We start from the raw sequence: 19492 nt of genomic DNA on the forward strand, positions 1-19492 counted from the left end.
GAGACAGAAAGGGCTGTGGCCAGTGACTGAGGAGACCTAAAGGGAGTACATGAATATCTCCCAGTCACGAGTATTCAGCCATCACTGTTTCTGACAAACGGAATGAATTGCAACACAGAGCAAGATAACAGATGACCTTTGTTACATGGAATGCTGAACAACAAAGTGAATAGAACAGGACAATTTTAAATGTGATGTGCAGAATTATATCCTATATACAGACTGTTTAATCACAGGTTATACAGGTTGTTAAGATTGTTTATATCTGGACGGGATATTCAGAAATAAAAACAGACACAGATAACAAAATATGTTGGGTTACTGTGAGTTACAGCAGAGTAAAAATGAGGATACAGCTCATACCGAGCTGGTACAAAGATGATGGGCAGGATGGTAACCATCTTTGCTGAAACTATTCAACGAAATGTATTGAAAATGTTCAGAGACTGAGGAGACAAGTTTAGACATAAAACGCGAAGACAATGTCATAATTAATAAACTATTCCTATTTGTCCATCAAGTGTAGCTGTCTCTAAAAGGCCCTTGACAGGAAAAATAAACTTTGATGAGATCTGCGCGTTTATTTTCAAAACTTAAAGAAGAAACATACTCCACTGTGATACATGTGTCACTGGTACAAGTGATGGGAACAGGAATGGAGCATATTGTCCAAACATAACCGGGGTCAACATCCAGATCAATCAAGAAAAAGCAAAATGTTGTAGATTATGGAAATCTCGAATACAATTGCAAAATTATGGACAAACGCAACAGATGACGCAGAATCTGGGCAGAGACAAATGTTTATGGTGTCAAGCCTGAGATGGACCTAAACTGAACAAGTTATGATGGACTCAGAAAGAGTTAATTCCATTTTTCTGAGCTGCGATACTACCTGAACTGCTGGGTTTCTATCCAGCAATGTCAATTGTTGCAATGGCAGGAGATAGAGAGTAATTGTGGGTAGTTGCTTTTTGGACTGGATGCTTGTGCCAAGCAGTGTTTCTCAGAGGTTGGTTCTGGGTTTTCATTGTCAATTATGTTAATGATTTGTGTGAGAATATCGAAGACATGGTTCGTAAGTTTGTGGATGACACCAATATTGGTGGCATAGTGGACAGTGAAGAAGGGTTTCTAAGAATACAAAAAGATCTTGATGAAATGCGTCAATGGACTGACAAATAGCAGATTGAGTTAAAGCTGGATGAATGTGGGGCAGGCAATAGTGTGTGTTTGCTGCTATCTGATGCACGAGGAATGGGATGATTTTAATCCTCATCTCCTGGGTTCAAAACATCGATATCCTTCATGATCTTTGATCGGCCTTTCCCTTATGTTGTTAATGTAGTTGCAGAATGGTTTTGGTTTATCCTTAACCTTATCTGCCCATGCTATCTCATATCTCCTTCTTGCTTTACTGATTTCTCTCGAAATAATGCCATACACTCTTTATATTGACTAAGAGATTAAATTGAATAAAGTTGTCCATATCGAAAGTAAGGTTTTCTTTGATTCTTGAATAAAACCTCAGTAACTGTACTTAACCATTGCTCTTTAATCTTATAGCATTACCCTTCATACTTACATAGTGCCTCACAACTCCCGTCTTCAGACTGTTGAACGACTCCCACTTGTCAGACATCGTTTTACCTGCTAACAGTCTACTCCAATCAAACTTGATAGGTCCTTGTCCCATGCCATTAACATTTATGGTATTCCAATTAAATAAAAAATAATGAATGCCTTATTCTTTTCCATAACCATTACAAAACTAATCGAGTTATGATTGCAATATCCAAAAACGTTCCTCGTTTATTTAAGTCACTTGCCCTGCCTCTTGCACAAAAGAAGGCATGGCTTTGCACTTTCTCTGTTAGAATCATCCGCATATTGATGAAGTATGTTTTCGTGAAAATATTTATAAATTCTTCACCACCCAAACTTTCCTGACATTGAAATAAAGGAAATTTCGTGCTTCAGAATTGCAATATTCTCTTGACTCTCTCGTTTTTCTTTTCTAATTGACGTGATCTCCTCATATTCATAAACGTCTCTAACCATCCTACCATTTGTACAGCTACTTGGAATATCCCCATTGCCGTCTCTATCAATATAATGTCTCACTACATAGAATGAGCAAATCTCCCTGCTAAGATGTTCGCTGCTTTACAGTTTTGATTAGACCAATCTATTCGGAACAGGACATTTCTATTCTAAAATAGATTCCAATTTCCACAAATCTAAATCCCTCAACAACACAGTAAAATTCAGCCGTTGATTTTTCTATTTTATCCCTTTATTCCTTCCCAGCTGAGTTTGGCATTGGGAGTAAATCAGAAAGTGTTGCTTTAAAGGTTTTTGTTTTAAAAACTCTGCCTCACCTCCTAACTTCACTCTGTCCAGCATTAATCTTTCCCGAAAAAAAAGTCTTTCAACCCAATATCTACAATAATGTATGGCGACTCAATCTCACCTTTAACAACGTGCTTGAAATGTTTCGAGACGTTCTTAATCCTCGCACAGGGAAAGCAATACTCCATCCTACATTAACTGTCATTGCCACAGAACCTCCTGTTGATGCCCCTGATAGAAAAGTCCACTGAAGCAACAATTCTACAAAATCTTCTCAAACGCTGCTAAATATGAGATTAATTCCAAGTGTCCAATAATTGATTGCTCTTCCATTTTCCTCAGAAAGACAATCCCTTCTGTTGTTCTGAAAGCTGAACGATACGATAGACGAAGAGGCACCGGAGAATTCTGAACTACTTTCTTATCTTTCCCGACAGCTACCCATCTATATGAATGATTTGCTGGATAACATTTTTTTCTAGATCCGCCAGCCATCCTCTCTGTCCCTTATATGTGACCTTAATAATATTATGATGAAAGCAGGACGTTTTTATGACCTTAATAATTTTATGCCGAAAGCAGGACGTGTTTATGACACCTTATGTTAACTTTCATTACCTACAGACAATAATATTAAAATTGAAAAATCTCCACATATGCGTATCAAACATAGAAAACTGAAACAAAATCAAACATTTAGCTAATTAAATGATTTAAATTATTCCTGTTTAATAAACTCCGAGAAGAAAGTAGACTTCTCGGGGCTGAAACTGTGTAGGACTTTTCAGAAGGAAGGTATAACTCCTTATTTAAAAAAAAGAAACGGATTAATATTACAAAACAAAAAAAGTTCATAGTGTAATAAAAGAAACCATTTAAAACATGAATAGACTTTTTCCTTTTTTTTGTACACCACCCTTAAAAAGTTATCTTAAAAAATATTCGTTTGAATGAAAATTGAGTTTGTTTTGCTTTCTTGACTGGTTTTGAATGTAAATAAAACAAAATAGAAGAAATAATGTTAAATTTATAAACTATAATATCAACTGGAAAAAAGGCAACATTAAATATTTAACTGCCTGCAATCCCAGGAGCAGCTGTAAGATCCATGCTGCTCCAAGAACATTTTTTGAATCTGTTTTTACAATATGGAGAAAACTGGGTGTATGTTTTCATAAAGTGTTTCCAATTTAGGATAGACTTGCCGATATGATTTGAACTCCTGCTGTGAGTCTATATGTAGAATTTGTTTGAATCTCATCACTCCAGCTCTTTCAAACAAAATTATGAATTTGTATCTGTCGTCGAGGAAAGGTTTCTTCAGCTCTGCCCATTGCAGGGAAAGATACAATGAAAATTATCCAGGACCACGAAGAACACAACTGTTGCAGTGAAAGCCACCAAAACCCAATTCAATACCAATTACGTACAAGCTTAATAATAAAACATACAGAGGCGCATAGTATAAAAGGAGAATTCAGTTCCATGTCCAAAATAAAATTTGTGGCTCCCTCGTAAAATAAAACCCACCTGCATCATGCTGCAAATTCAACAAAATAGGGAAAGCAAGTGAATTGAATTCTCAATGTTTTCCCTGTGAACAACATCTGAAGAACGGGATAAAATCAAGGCTTAGTTTTGAACTTCATAAACGACGATGATGAAGATAGGAGGGATGGAGGGATGGAGTTTGGGGGGGAATGATAAATAATGTTGTGGATGACACAAAGATGAGCTGGTGGTTCACAGTGAGGAGGAACGTGTGATGCAACAGGAGCGTATAAACTGGCTGTTCAGGTGGACAGATCAATCACTGATGAAATTTAACACTGATAAATGTGATACCTTTCTGAGGTAACCAACAAGAGCGTACTCAAACTGAAGAAAGGCCAGATTTACTTGATTTCACTTTTACGCAAAGAACGTTCAGAGGTGCTCCTGATGGAGGTGTTTACCAGCATGAGAGTCTAGAGAGACTGAACAGAGAGCAGCTCTTCCCCTTACTCGAAGGCTCAATATAAGGAGACACACTTCTAAAGTGAAAGTGGCCTCACCATTAATCTGTAAACTGTAGAAAAACTTTCCTATTTCTAACTGTATTTGGTTTTAAAATATTTCAAGATTTATATTGCCTCCTGAAAAATGTGATGTTGAAGCAGTGGTTTTGTTATGTGATCCATATTCCCTGTTCCTCGTGCCTCAGTTTTGCAGTCTGTTCATTGAAATAATACACTCTTTTTCCAAATAACTCGCCATTGTGCTCAAACACAGACACATTCTCCTAACTATGATCCACAAATCAATATTTTCCCGGTCCCTTGACATGCCTAGAACTTACTGAAGGCTTATATACGCTCCACATTTTCCTTTTCTAACATTTTCAATGTTTGTATTCTCCCACGATACATATAGATTGTGGACACTTTCTAACAGAATTCATAATGTAATATTTTTACTCAATATTTAATCTATAAAGTTGCAACAATGCTGAGGTATTTTGTTGTCCCATCACCCAGTTCCAGCCAGCAGTTGCACCAAATAGTCATTAAATCTCAAAAGAACTGCCAAGTCTTTACTTCTGGTCTAAATGGTCATTTGTCCCTTTATTACGAAATGGGCATATTAATTATGGACTGTCCGTCTGACTGAAAAATTTGGATGCGGTTTACTTCAGGCAATTAAACATCAGGAGGTAAGAACAGGGATAGGCTATTTGACTTCCAGGCCTGCTGTCGTAACCAACAATCTGGACTGTGATATTTTCTCCACACTGATGTTATGTTCCCTACACACAGAGCAAACTGCATCTCCCTCAACAAACCTGTCGACCCCTGTTACTCCAGCTACTAACGGTGAATAAAATCCAAAGACCTGTAGATGGACCAAACAAGAAAAGAGAAAATGGTGTGGCGGGAGCAAATTCAACTGTGCAATTATCCACATTAAACTCTGTCTACCAGATATTGCAATCTGCCCCATTTTCTAAGCCTATCAATATTCATCTGTAAAATCTTTAGCTCCTCATTACAGCCTGTTTGAAAAACTAGTTGAATACCATCTGTGAATTTAGTTACTACTCTCTTTCTCCCCTTCCAGGTCATTTGGGAAGATTGCAAACAATTAACGTTTGAGAACTGAATCTTCACTAGTTTCTGTTGGCCAGAGAAAGACCATTTATCTTAATGCTCTGCTTTCTGTTCGTCAGCCAATCCTCCATCCAATTCAATATTCAACCCTTAACCCCTCGGATCTAACCTGTCAGATCAGTCCTTTCCACAGCACCTTGTCAAATGCCTTCTGAGGTTCAGACGCACAGCATTTGCTGCGTCCCCATTACCCAGCTTTTTGATTACATTCACGAAGAACTCCAGCAGGTATGTCAAGCACTACCTGCCCACCATGAAACCGTGCTGTCATGGTGAATTAATCTTTGTTTTTCCAAGTGTTCAATTATTTCCTACTTTCTGGTTGACTGAAGAAAATTCCCCACTACAGAGGTTAAACGCACAGGTCTGGAGTTTGTGAATTTTTCCTATCTCCTCTTTGGAGTAAGTGTACCACATTATTACTTTTCCAATAATTCATACCGTTCCAGAATCCAAGGATTTTTTTGAATATCCTAACACATCGACTATCTCTGCTGTTACCTCCTTTACTGTGATAGACTGCAGGCCGAGGGTCTGACCTGCCTATAATCCCATCAATGTATTTAATATCTTCTTCCTCGTCATCGTACTTCCATTATGATCCTTTGCAGTTGTTTTAAATTTTGGGAAGGAATTATCTTGCACTGTGAAAACAGAAAGTGTTGGTTTTACCTCTGCCATTTCTGAGTTTCCCATTATTACCAAGCCATTTTTATCCTCTCAAAGACCAACATTTACTTTAAGCATTCTGCTACTTTTTGTCAACTCGGAGAAGTGTTTTATTTAATCATTTCTTAAGTTTTCTACTCATTTCCCTTCGTAGTCATTTTGATTTTGTTTTTAATAACCGTTTGCTGACAAGTCAAGTACTTTTCTTCAATTCATTAAATGATGAGGGTGGCGCTGGTTGGACAGCACTCATTGTATGTCCCTAATTGCCCGGAGGGCAGTTAAATGTCGATCAAATTTGTATGGGTTGGAAGTCACAGATGGGTCAGACCAGGTAAGGATGGTGATTTCCATCCCTAAAGAACATTCATGACACATATGGGTGTTAGCAACAATGAGCAATGGATTCATTATCATCAATAGACTCTTAATTGCAGATTCATAGTGGATTTAAATTCCACCATCTGCCATGGCGGCATTTGAACTTGAGTCCTCAGAACATTATCTTGATGAGCAGTCAGCGATAATACCACCAGGCAAGAACCTTCATGTTATTGTTGACGTCCTTGTTAAGACATGGATCGCTTTTACAATTCCTCTTCCACTCAGGATTACACTTTATTTGAGAGCTTTTGACTATCTCTCGAAGTAGTTGCCACTGTTATTCAAATGTCCTGTACTTTAATCTTTTTATCATGCCCAATCAAGCCAAGCCCTTCCTCAGGCTAGTAAAATTATCATTGTCCAACACTAAATCTCACCTATGTGACTCTGTCTTTTCTGGCACAGTCTGAATGTGAAACTCCAGCATGTTGTGGTCATCCTTTCTAAGATGATACTGTACTACAATATGATTTATCTCTCTTTCCTCATTATGTAATACCAAAGCTAGTTCTCAGTTTTGTTCCAATACATGATAATCAAAGAAGTGATCTGTCACACATTCGACGAATCGCTCTTTGAGGTTCGCTTTGCCAAATTGATTAATCCAGTCAATATGCATGCTCAAATTCCCATAATCACTCTTGTGCCCTTGTCTCAAGCAATCGTTAGTCCCTGGTTCATGATATTCCCTAGACTGAAAGTAATTTGTGAGGTGGGGGAGTGGTTTGTGAGCTGGAAATGCTCATCCCAATGGGTTTCTTTTCATGTGTTTTATTTCAAACCAGACTGATAAATACGTTTTGTCCCACGTGCTAACATCATTTCTTAATACTGCCTTGGCATAATTCTTAGCCAATACAGGCGCTCCACCTGCTGCTCCTTCTTGTCTGAATACTGCGTAGCCTTGGACATTTAACACCCCAGTCCTGACGTTCATGTAGCCACATTTCAGTCATGCCCACAATGCCATAATTTTTTTTTCTCTGTTTGCGATAACAGCTCATTCATTTTATACAAAATACTGCACACATTTAGATAAAACGTTTTTTGCTTAAGTTCTACTGATTTAACTTTCTCTTTTAATACTTGTGTTCACAGGCTCTCCATCCTTATTTATTGATCCCCGATAATAGTGAGACTTTCATATATTCCAACTTTGAACTCACATTTTAAAAAATTGTATGATTCCTTCTCTCAGCATGGTAATTAAAATGGCTCTGCATGTTTATTTGACAAACCTTTACTTCTGCTCAGTTTCTGACCTGCTGCTTTGGTTCCCAGCCTCCTGTATCATTATCTTAAATCTGCACGATCACACGTCCCTTCCAGGATGTTGAGGCCCCTCCAGTTAAAGTGCAAACATCTTTTTGTACAGTCCCACCTGACATGGATGCGATCTGAATCATCCAAAAATCAGAAACCATCCTCCGAATCCAGCTTTTTGCCACAGATTCAACTCGACTCTCTTTCTCTTTCTTGTCTCACTTCCAGGTGCCCTGGGCGTAATCCCAAGATTACAACCCTGGAGTTCCTGCTTTTAAACTCACTCCTAACTCCCCGAACTTCGTTTGCAGGACCTTTCAACCTTTCACTCTTCTTTCCGATATCATTGGTATCAATGTGAACCACGACCGCTGTCTGTTCACCCTCTCACTTCTGTATGACCTGAGTGTGCTCGAAGACATTCTTGATCCAGGTACCGACCACCCTTTCTATGAAGAAATCATAGAATCATCGAATCCTTACGGTGGGGAAACAGGCCATTTCACACAGAATGTCCATGCTGACCCTTTGAAGAGTAAACCATTCGGAACCATTCCCCTACCCTGTTACTCTGCATTTACCCCTGACTAATGCTCCTGATTGGCACATCGCTGAACACTATTGGCAAAACATAAACAACCCAGACCCAACCGCTACACTATGTTCAGTTTGCTTCTTCGCTAAAGATACTGACAGAACTACTGAGCATTTTCAGCAACTTCTGGTTGTGTCACCAATTATGATTGTTTATTCATAAAAACGCCTGCAACACAGAATTGCAAATAAAGCTGAATTTAAACTCTCAAAAGAAAACTAAATATTTGGTCGTCCAATGACCCCAGTAAAGGTTCATTACATCTGTGTTGTTCGGGATATGAACGTCATTGGTTCACTTTCCCAATCCATGAATAAAGGAGGTTTTTACATATTTTTGATATCAGAAAGTTTGGAAACGTTGTACATTTACTCCTTCATATGGGAATGTGATAACACCACATTCATTCTTTTCATACCAATTACAGAGAATTATTCACAAAACACACACACACATACATATACACCGACACACACAAACACACGCACACACACACACATGCACACACAATGTAATACTTCGTCGAAGAATACCAGTAACATTGTTAGTAATTGAAATGATAACTGCAAAGAAGGATTTAACTGAAAGAAGGACGAGAGAAAATGGGTCTTTTTCGAACAGGAAAGACTATTATGTGAAATTGTTGATCAAATTTATGGAAAACTATGCATGGCATATAAAAGATATTGTTATGAAGGTATAGAGATATATGGCACATTTAAGATAGACTGGAAGCTGGCACAAAGTGTTCTGAAAGAAGTTAAAATGTAACATTTGACTGTGACAATAATAGCTCAGTTGCCACGAAACAAAAAACAATTCAAATTCGGCCAGTCAATTTAAATTTTGGCCGAACACACTAAAATCAAATTTGTTTGAAATACTTGATGACATCAAAATCAATTAAGTGATCCGATGTTTCGAGGTATAAAACCGGACATTTTGAACATTTAGAGCGAGAACTTCCAAGGATATCAACAAAGATAGACTGCGAGCTGAAGAGCTTACTGAAAGGTACCTGTCTATAAGAGTTTTGCACAGCAGAACATCAAAACATATGAGAGAAAACGCAACAGAGGGAAGTCTGCAAAGGAGAATCAAAAAAGCTGACTGGTTTTCAAATGTGATTATATTTTTTGTAAACCTTATTTTTTTTGTTTTATCTGACCAATATTGTAGAGTGGGAGATAAAAGACATGTTTAACCGAAGGGAGTTTCAAATTGTTGTTTGTTTTATTATTCTCTGTTAAAATTAAATAATAAAATTGTTAATTTTACTTTAAATGGTGACCTCCGCAAATGGATCTTTGCCTCTTGAAATTTAACAGATTACGGCATGAGGTGAACCTTTTCTGTGTGGTTTGGTTTAAATTAGGAGAGGGGTTAACTCTGTGTCGTAATAGTTTGGGGGCTTTCGTACATGATTTTAACAGGTTTAGACAGATCCAGTCTGAGATTTGGGCAGATTTGATGTATGAAAAAAAAACACAGTCTATTTAAACATTTTCACGTTCGTGTTCGAGATCTTAAAATAAAAAGTCAGTGAGACAACTTGCTAATGTCGATGACTTGTGGTAGCTTAAATTAAAAGCGAGAGAAATGGCTGTTAGAGATGTTAAGAGGACTTTGAAGATGATTCTCAAATTTGCGATGAAATTTTACAAAGGAAGATAAAGGCCAAACTTTTAGAATTAGCAAACAATTTAGATTTGGATTTTAGTTAGGACAAAAGTAAAGCTGAAATTGTCCGGGAATTTCTCAAACACGAAGGTGTGTCAGAAACACAGACAAGTACAGTAGATTAAAAAAAAAGTTAAATTACAATTGAGGAAAATGCAGTTTAAAGATAAACAAAGGGAGAATGAAAGAGAGAGAGAAGAAACATAAAACAAGACAGAAGAGAGAGAGAGGAAAAATGAGAGAAGGAGAAATTTCTTCGCTGACCAAAAAGAGAGAGAATTTCAACTTGAGAAGTTGCGATTTAGTCAACAAAGTCAGATTAAAAGGATCAAGATTAAAAGGGAAGGTAATATAATATAAAAACTATGTCAAAACTCTGCAACATTTTAACGATAAAGATGTTGAAGCCTTCTTAATCTCATTTGAAAAATTGGCTAGGTATTTGGAGTGGTCCAATGATTTATGGGTAATGCTAGTTCGCATTAAACTGGTAGGCAGTGCGAGTGAGTTATTTTCTCCGCTGTCAGATGAGGGGTCAAGAAATTCTGAAGACGTCAAACAAGCTATATTAAGTGCTCACGGATTGGTACCAGAATCATATCGTCAGCAGTACAGAAACATAAAGAAGAAATCGGGTCAGACATATGTTGAGTTTGAAATAATAAAACATAGGCATTTTGACAGATGGATGCTTGCTTTCAGGATAGATATGACCTATGCGGCTCTAACGGAGATTATTCTGCTGAAGGAGTTGAAAAACTCACTTCCAGGGATGATAAGAATTCACGTGGAGGAACAGAAAGTTCAGAAATTAAGGGCAGGAGAATTAGCAGATGAAAACATGTTGCTGTATACGACACGCTTTCAGCCAGAATTTCGTCCTGTCAAGGATCGAATTTGGGAGAAGTGGAGATGCTACACTATGAAAGAAACAGTTGAAAATAAGAGTTTACCACAGGTTAAAGATGATGCCCAAGAGGATGTAATGGAGGTGTAAGGCCTCAGGTGCTTTCACTGTAATAGAGTGGGACACAGAAAATTACATTGCTGGTGGTTTTAAAAAGGCACTGGGAAAAGTTGTCTCACTGCCATAAGGTGGGATAAATAAGGTCACAGTGCAGTTTGTTAAGAAAGGCATTATGGGAGAAGATGTTGTAAAAGAAACTAAGCTGGTGGCATTAGTAGATGTATGAAAGGATATTCCAACAAGAGCTAAGGAGCTGCACGACAGTGCACCGCTTAGGCAGAGGCTGGGAACGGAGTTCATACCTGATCTCGATGAAGAATTCACCTCTATGAGTAAAATTTACTCAAAACCTCCAGGGGGAGAAGGAGAAGAAGTTATGATTTTGAGAGATCCAGGATCTAACCAGTTTCTAATAGTAAAAAACTCAGCAAATTTGCAGTCTTTCTGAGCTGTTACCCAAGAATGTCGTAATTTGTGGGATAGATGAAAATAAATTTAGCTTTTCTGTACATAAGATTAGGTTGGAGTGCTTAATCAAGTCTGTGGAAGTAACCGTGGGAATGACTGACAGAGTGTCAATTCTAGGAATCTAGTTTGTTCTCAGCAATGATTTAGCAGGGTCCATGTTGGGAGCGACACCCTTGTTGTGGAGAAGCCCAAGGAAGCCCAAGAAACTGAGGAAATAAAACAGAAATATCCTAGCATTTTCCCGACTGTCCAGTAACCAGATCCCACTTTCATAAGTCACTGCATGAAGCACAAACTACAGACAAAGATAAAGGAGTTAAGGTTCAGTTAGCTGCTACCCTGTTTGTCGTAATGCTGCAGGGGAAACCATTACACTCGCTGCGTCATTGTCACTCTGATCTCATCACGCTCTCTGTCAGCGTTACCTTGACGTCCTCTCACTCGCTCCATCACTGTCAACCTGACCCGTCACACACTTAGTCACCATCCCACTGAACCCGTCAAAGTCACACTGATTCCCTCACACTCACTCCTTCACCCTGACACACTCACACTCTTTCCGTCACCATCATCCTTCCCCATCACTTTCACTATCACTGTCACAAATGACGCCCTACGATCATTCTATCACTGTCACACCAGCGCCTTCATACTCACTCTGTCACCGTCACCCTGACCCCTCTCACTCACGACGTCACTGTCATTCTGAGGCCCGCACACTCTCTCCATCACCATCACCCTCACACATCACTCTCACTCGATCACTGTCACCATGACCCCTTCCAACTCACATCATAACCGTCACCCTGACCACCTCATATTCATTCTGTCACCATCACCTTGTCACCCTCATACTTCGCCCTTCACCATCATGCTGCCCCCTCCTACTCTCTCCATCACCATACGTCCTCCCATTCACACTCTATCACTGTAACAGTGACCCATCACAATCACCCTGAAAGACGACCACAAACTCCCCTACTGGACACTCATCCACTGTAACGGTAAACCCCACACACATTTTCCCCACCATTCCAGTCACTTCGCCGCATGATCCCCATCATCCCACATACTCCCCTGCACAATTCACAAACGTCAAGCTCAATCGCACAAAATCTTCCACCATCACGTTCACTCCCATGCACATTTACCAACTGTCACACTCACCCGCCCACACCCCAACACTACAGTCAATGTCTCTGCACCACATAATCTCCTACCGTCATGCACACCCCCTACAAAAACAGGCTTACTCCACCACACACTCCCCCACCAAGCTCACTGCCCCCCACTGCCCCACAGTCAGGCTGACGAACCGACCCACCAGCCCGATCATCACTCTCACTCCACTGCACACTCGTCCACAGTCACGTGCACACACCTGTACATTATGGACCATCAAACTAATATCCCCAAACAGTTCCCACCGTCAGACTTTCTGCCCTGCATACACACCACTGTAACACTTCCTCCACTGCACATTCCCCCACCACCACATTCCCCCACCACCAGATGCACTGCCGTGCACACTCCCACACCATCATGTTCACTCACCTGAACACACCCCTCTGTCACGTTCCCTCCCCCACTCATTACCACACCGTTACACTCACTGCCCTGCGCACACCGCACGAACACGCTGACACTCGTATACACACCCCACTGTCATGCTCACTTCTCACTCATTACCCGATCATCGCATTCACTGTGCCACACTCTCCCTCAACATCATCTTCACTCCCCTACTCACTCCCATTCCGTGACGCTCATTCCTGCGTCCACTACCTCACTGTCACGCTCACTCTGCCAATCGTTCTGCGCCATCACTCTCACCCTCGAGTACACTTCTCTTCTGTCACACTTACCCCACTCACACCCCTACCGTTGCATGCACTCCAACGCACACTTCCCCACCTTCACGCTCACTCCACAGCACACCACTCCAAAGTCACACTCACTGCCCTGCATATTCCTCCACGGTCACCCTCACTCCCCTGCCCACTCCCACACCGACAAACACACACACACGCATACCGTTCCCTTCAACATTATGCTCACTCCCCTACTCAGTCCACCACAGTCACTCTCAAACCCCCGCACACTCCACCACTGTCACTCTCGCTCCCCGTACACTTCACCATCTTCACACTCTCATTCAGATACGTCCCCACTGCCACACTCACTCTCCCAACACCAGGCTCAAGCTCCCGAAGCCTCCCACACTCTAATGCTCACTCCTTCACACACTCTACCCAATCACACCCATTCCGCCCCACACCTCCACCGTAATGCTCACTTTGCACATACTCCCCTACCGTCATGCTCACTCCCTCCCACACTTTCTCACGCTCACTACCCCACAATCAGGTCACTCCACTGCACTCTACCCCATAGTCATGCCAACTCACCTCACTCTCCCTCACCGTAACACTCAGTTCCCCATGCTCTACCCCACTGTCTCACATACTCCCACACTCTCCCCACTCTCATGCTCACTAATCCGGACAACACACCACTGTCACGATAATTCCCCACACACTCCCGCACCATCGCAGTCACTCGCCCATACACTGCCTTACTCTCGTGCTCACTACACCACCACCAGCATCACTCCACTGCACGCGACACCACCGTCACGCTAACTCCTCGCACTCTCCAGTACTGTCACACTGACTGCACATGCATTAATCCACCATCTCGTAAACTCTCACACCCTCCCTACCAGCAAGCTCACTCACCAAAACAACACTTCACTGTCACACTAAATCGCCTCCACAATTCCCCAGCATCACACCAGACTCTCCCCCAACATCTCATTAACGCCCTCGCACACACCCAGGATCAAGCTCACTCCTCCACCATCACGGTCACTCCCCGACACTTTTCCCCAGCAAATCTCACGAACACATTGTCACGCTCACTTACACACAGATTCACCCACTGGTAGGCACAAACCCACCACACTCTCCCACGATCACACTCAACCTCGAAATCTTCCCCACGGTTACCCTGTCTCCCTGCTCAGTCCACCATCGTAACACTCAAAACCCCACACACCAACCCCACCGTCACGCACACTCCCACACACCAACCCCACCATCACGCACACTCCCACACACACTCCTTCACCATGACGCTCACTTCCCCACACATGTAAAACATCGCCACTCTCACTCTTCCTCACAGTCCCTTGCCGTCATTTTCACTTCCCAGCACACTCTCCCAAAATAATTCTCACACAGCGCACACTCTCCCACCATCACGCTCACTGCCAAGAACACTATTCTAATATCTTTCTCACACCCCCACGCACTCCTCCAACATTATGCTCAATCCATTCATACTACTCCATCATCACAGTCACACCCCACTTACCAATCCTTTCATTGCTCTCGTAAGATCACACACTACCACTATGTCACGCTCATTCCCACGCACATCAATCCTACCATCACTATCACCCCTCCGTGCATATGCCCGTTATAAATTGCACTCCCCATACACATGTCCACTGTCACGCTGACTCCCCGACACACCAACACTAGCTCTCATGCTCACTCCAACACACACTACCCCATCATCATGCTCACTCCCACACACACATCAATCACACCATCGCTCCCCATCCTCCATGCACACTCCCACTATCAATTACACTCCCCAACGCACTCCCCAAACGTCACTCTCACTCCCAAGCACACTCTCCCACCGTCATTCTCAAACCATACGCAATCCCCCACCATCACAATTGCTTCCATGCATACTCCCAACTGTCACGCTCACTTCATCGCAATCACCCCCACCGTCATGCTCACTCCCCTGCACACTCGTCCACAGTCACATGGATCACACACCCATCAACCCACCAACAGCCCTGCACTCTCCCCACTGTCACAGTGATTTACCTGCACACACACCACTGTCGAGCTCACACCCCTGCACACTGCCCCATGTCACGTTCATTCCCCCACATACTGTCCCACTGGCACACTCACACCCACAATCGCTCCCCCACCGCAACGCTCACAACCACAGAAACTCCCCGACCGTCATACACACTGCACACATAATCCCTCACCGTCACATTCACTGACACACACTAATCCCAGCATTACTATCACTCCTGCCGCACATACTCACCGTCACTTACACTCCCCTAGACACTCGCCCTCTGTCCCGTTCTCTTCCTGAGACACCAAACCCAGCTTCACGCTTAATCCCACATAGACTCTGCCACCATCACACTCACTCCCCCACATACGAATCACTCCACAATGCTCACTCCTCCAAGCACATCCCTGTCATCAATTACACTCTCAACGCACTCCCTAAATGTCACTCTCACTCAGCAGCACACTCTTCCACCGTTACTGTCCACCGCTGTCACGCTCACTCCCACACCGCCACACTCCATCGACTGCATTCACCACCACCCACATCCTCACTCCCCTCCATACACGCCCACAGTCACATGCACACCCGCGCACACCGCCCCAACATCACCCCAACAGACCAGCATTATTCCCAATGCCACACTCACTGACCTGCACACATCCTACTGCCACACTCACACCCTTGCCCACTGCCCCATGTCATGTTCATACCCCACATTCGGTCCCACTGGCATGCTCACACGCCACACGTTGCCCCACCATCACACTCACATCTCCATCAACTCCTTGACCATCACACACACTGCCACACATCATCCACCACCGTCATACTCACAACCCCACTCACCAACAAAACCATCATGCTCACTCATGCACTCACTGACACTTTTGTCTCTCTCACACGTGCACACACTCTCCCACTCTGACACTCAATGCCCCAAACATCAACACACCTTCACGCTCACTGCCCACAATGTCCACACCGTCTCAATAACGCCCCCACACACCGAACCCATTGCCACTCTCACTCCTATGCGCACACCCCCTCTGTCATTTTCTCTCCCCCAGTACAGTCCTCCACCGTCATTGTCACTCATCCGCACACTCCACCAGTCACTCTCATTCCCCAGCACACTTTCCCACCATCATTCTCAATCCCCACACCGTCCACCATCGTCATGTTCACACCCACGCATATTCTCCCACCATCAAGCTTACTCCCCTGCATGTGCCACCACTGCCACACTCACTCGCTCGCTCAATTACCCACCATCACGCTCACTCTCTCGCACACTCTCCCAGCATCATACTAACGGCAATGCACAGTGCATACCGTCACACACACTGCCCTGCACACACAAGCGTAATGCTTTGTCACCTCCTCATTATCCCACCATCACATTCATTTCCCTGCACACTAACCCACCATAACGAACATTCCCCCCTCTCTCCTACAATCGCGTTTACTTCTACACCCAGTACTCAACTGTTACTCTCACTCTACCGATCACTCCTCCACGATCACTCTCACTTTCTGTATACTGTTAAACTGCAACACTCACTCCCCCACACTCCCCTTCCATCATGCTCGCTCGCCTGTGCATCATTCCAAATTCAAACTCAATGCCTTCCACTCTCCCCCACTGACACACTCACTCCACCACACCGTCCCACACCCTCACTTACATTCCCCTGCATACTACACAACCATCACGCTCTCTCCCCTGAACACTGCCCCACCGTCATGCTCACTCCAATACAGAGTATCCCTTCATCACACTCACTCCCAAACACTATCCCCACCAAAACTCTTGCACCACGTACACACCCCTACTGTCACACTCTCTCCTCCAGATAATCCACCACTGTCACGCTCACTCCAACACCATCAGGCTCATTCCCCAACACAAATCCCCCTAATACTCACTCCCTCACACACTCGCCCAGAACCACAGTGACTCCACCACACACACACCCAAACTAATGCTTACTGTGCCGCACACTCCACCAACATCACTCTCACTCCTTTGCATACTCACCTACTCTCACGCTCACGACATCTCCTCACAATCATTCCACCATACATTCCTCCACCATCATGCTCATTCCCCTGCACAAGACCCCACTGTTACACTGAGTCCCCATACTCACACCCACGATCACACTTACGACCTTGCGAACACCCCTCTATCTCAGAAACTCTCACACTGGCCCCTACCCTCCTGTTCACTCACTCGCACAACACATCACTGTCACACTAAATGCCCAATGTGGTCCCCATCATCACACTCAGTACCCCACCATGACTGTCAGTCCCTCCCATACACCCCATCTTAAAACTCCTTCTCCCGCATACTTTCTCACCCACTAATACTCCACCACACTATACACCAGCATCATGCTCACAACCCCACAAATTCCCCCACCAACTCTCAACCCCGGCACAATCCCCACCATCACGTTCACTACTAGACCATCCACCCCACTGTCACTGTCACTCCCACACAAAACTCCCCACTTCACACTCATGGCCCCTTACACTAACTAACCGTCACTATCACCCTCCCACGAACTCCTTCACTTTTAAGCTCACACCATGGACACTCCCCCACCATCACTCTGAGTTCACCACACACGCCCTGTGACGCACTTACGTAACCAACACACTCATCCATCGTCACTCGCACTCGAAGCGCAGTCCCCCACCATCACTCTCACTCTGCTGCTCAATCCCCCACTGTCACACTCACTCCTCCACACTGTGAACGATCGTGAATTTCACTCCCTTGACAATTCCACCACACTCCCATCACAGTCTCTCTCTGTCAGTGTAATGCCACACATACTCCCCTGCTGTCACGCTCACTCCCCCACACATTCCACACCATCACACTTAATCCATTGAACACCACTCCAACCTCACACTCACTCTTGCGCAAACCCCTCCACTCTCATGCTAAATCCATCACACATACCCGCACCATCATACACACTCCACTGCATGCTCAGTCTCTCGCACACTCGGCTTACTTCTTCCTTCTGCCGCCACAAAGTCCATCACTGTCAATATCACTCCCTCACACATTCCAGCACTGTCACGCACACTCCCACACACAGTCTGCCACCATCATGGTCACTGACCTCAGCACACCCCCACCATTACTCTCACTCACCTGCACACTCCCACACCATTACACTCAATGTCCCACACACTCCCCCACCAGATTTCACTCCGCTGCCCACTCCCCAATGCCATGCTCACGCTCCCACAGCCTCCCCCACTGGCATGCTTGAACCTCCATACACAGTCTCCCAGTTGCACACTCATTACTGAGCAAACTCCTCCACCATCACTCCCACACTCCCACGTCAACCCCCACCGTCACTATCAGTCACCGACACTGTCCCCACCGTCACGCTCACTCAGACACACACTCCTCCTGCCACACAATCACACGTCCTGCACACTCAACTAAAGTCACTCTCACTCCCCAAATACACCCCACACTATCGCACTCACTCCCTCACACGCATCACACCACACATCAATTCCCCGATTACTCCTCACGAACATTCCCTCCCCACACACTCCCCAGTGTTACACTCACACCCTCGCAAACCCGCCCAGCTTCACACTCTCTCGCCCCCGCACACTCACACACCATCCTGCTCACTCTCCCACATGCTCACCCACCATCACGCTCACTCTCGTACACACTTCCACACCATCACACCCACTCCCCAAACTTTCCCACGTGACACACCCACTTGCCCTGCACACTCAACCCCATCACTCTCACACCCCGTGCACAATAACCCAACATCACATTAACTCAGCCGCACACTGCCCAATCACCATGCTCCCTTCACTGCAACTCCACACCACCATTCTCACTCCACCACGCACTGACCAGCGCCACACTTACTCTTCAACATACCCCTGCACCATCCAGATCACTCCCCAGCACACTCCCACACCATCAGCTTCAGTCACCCAATCTGCCCCCCAAAGTCACGTTCGCTTGGACATATGCTCCCCCGTGATACAGTCACTTGCCCTGCTCACTCAACCACT

This window comes from Chiloscyllium punctatum, chromosome 19, assembly GCF_047496795.1.
Source record: "Chiloscyllium punctatum isolate Juve2018m chromosome 19, sChiPun1.3, whole genome shotgun sequence".
In the NCBI taxonomy this organism is placed as follows: Eukaryota; Metazoa; Chordata; class Chondrichthyes; order Orectolobiformes; family Hemiscylliidae; genus Chiloscyllium; species Chiloscyllium punctatum.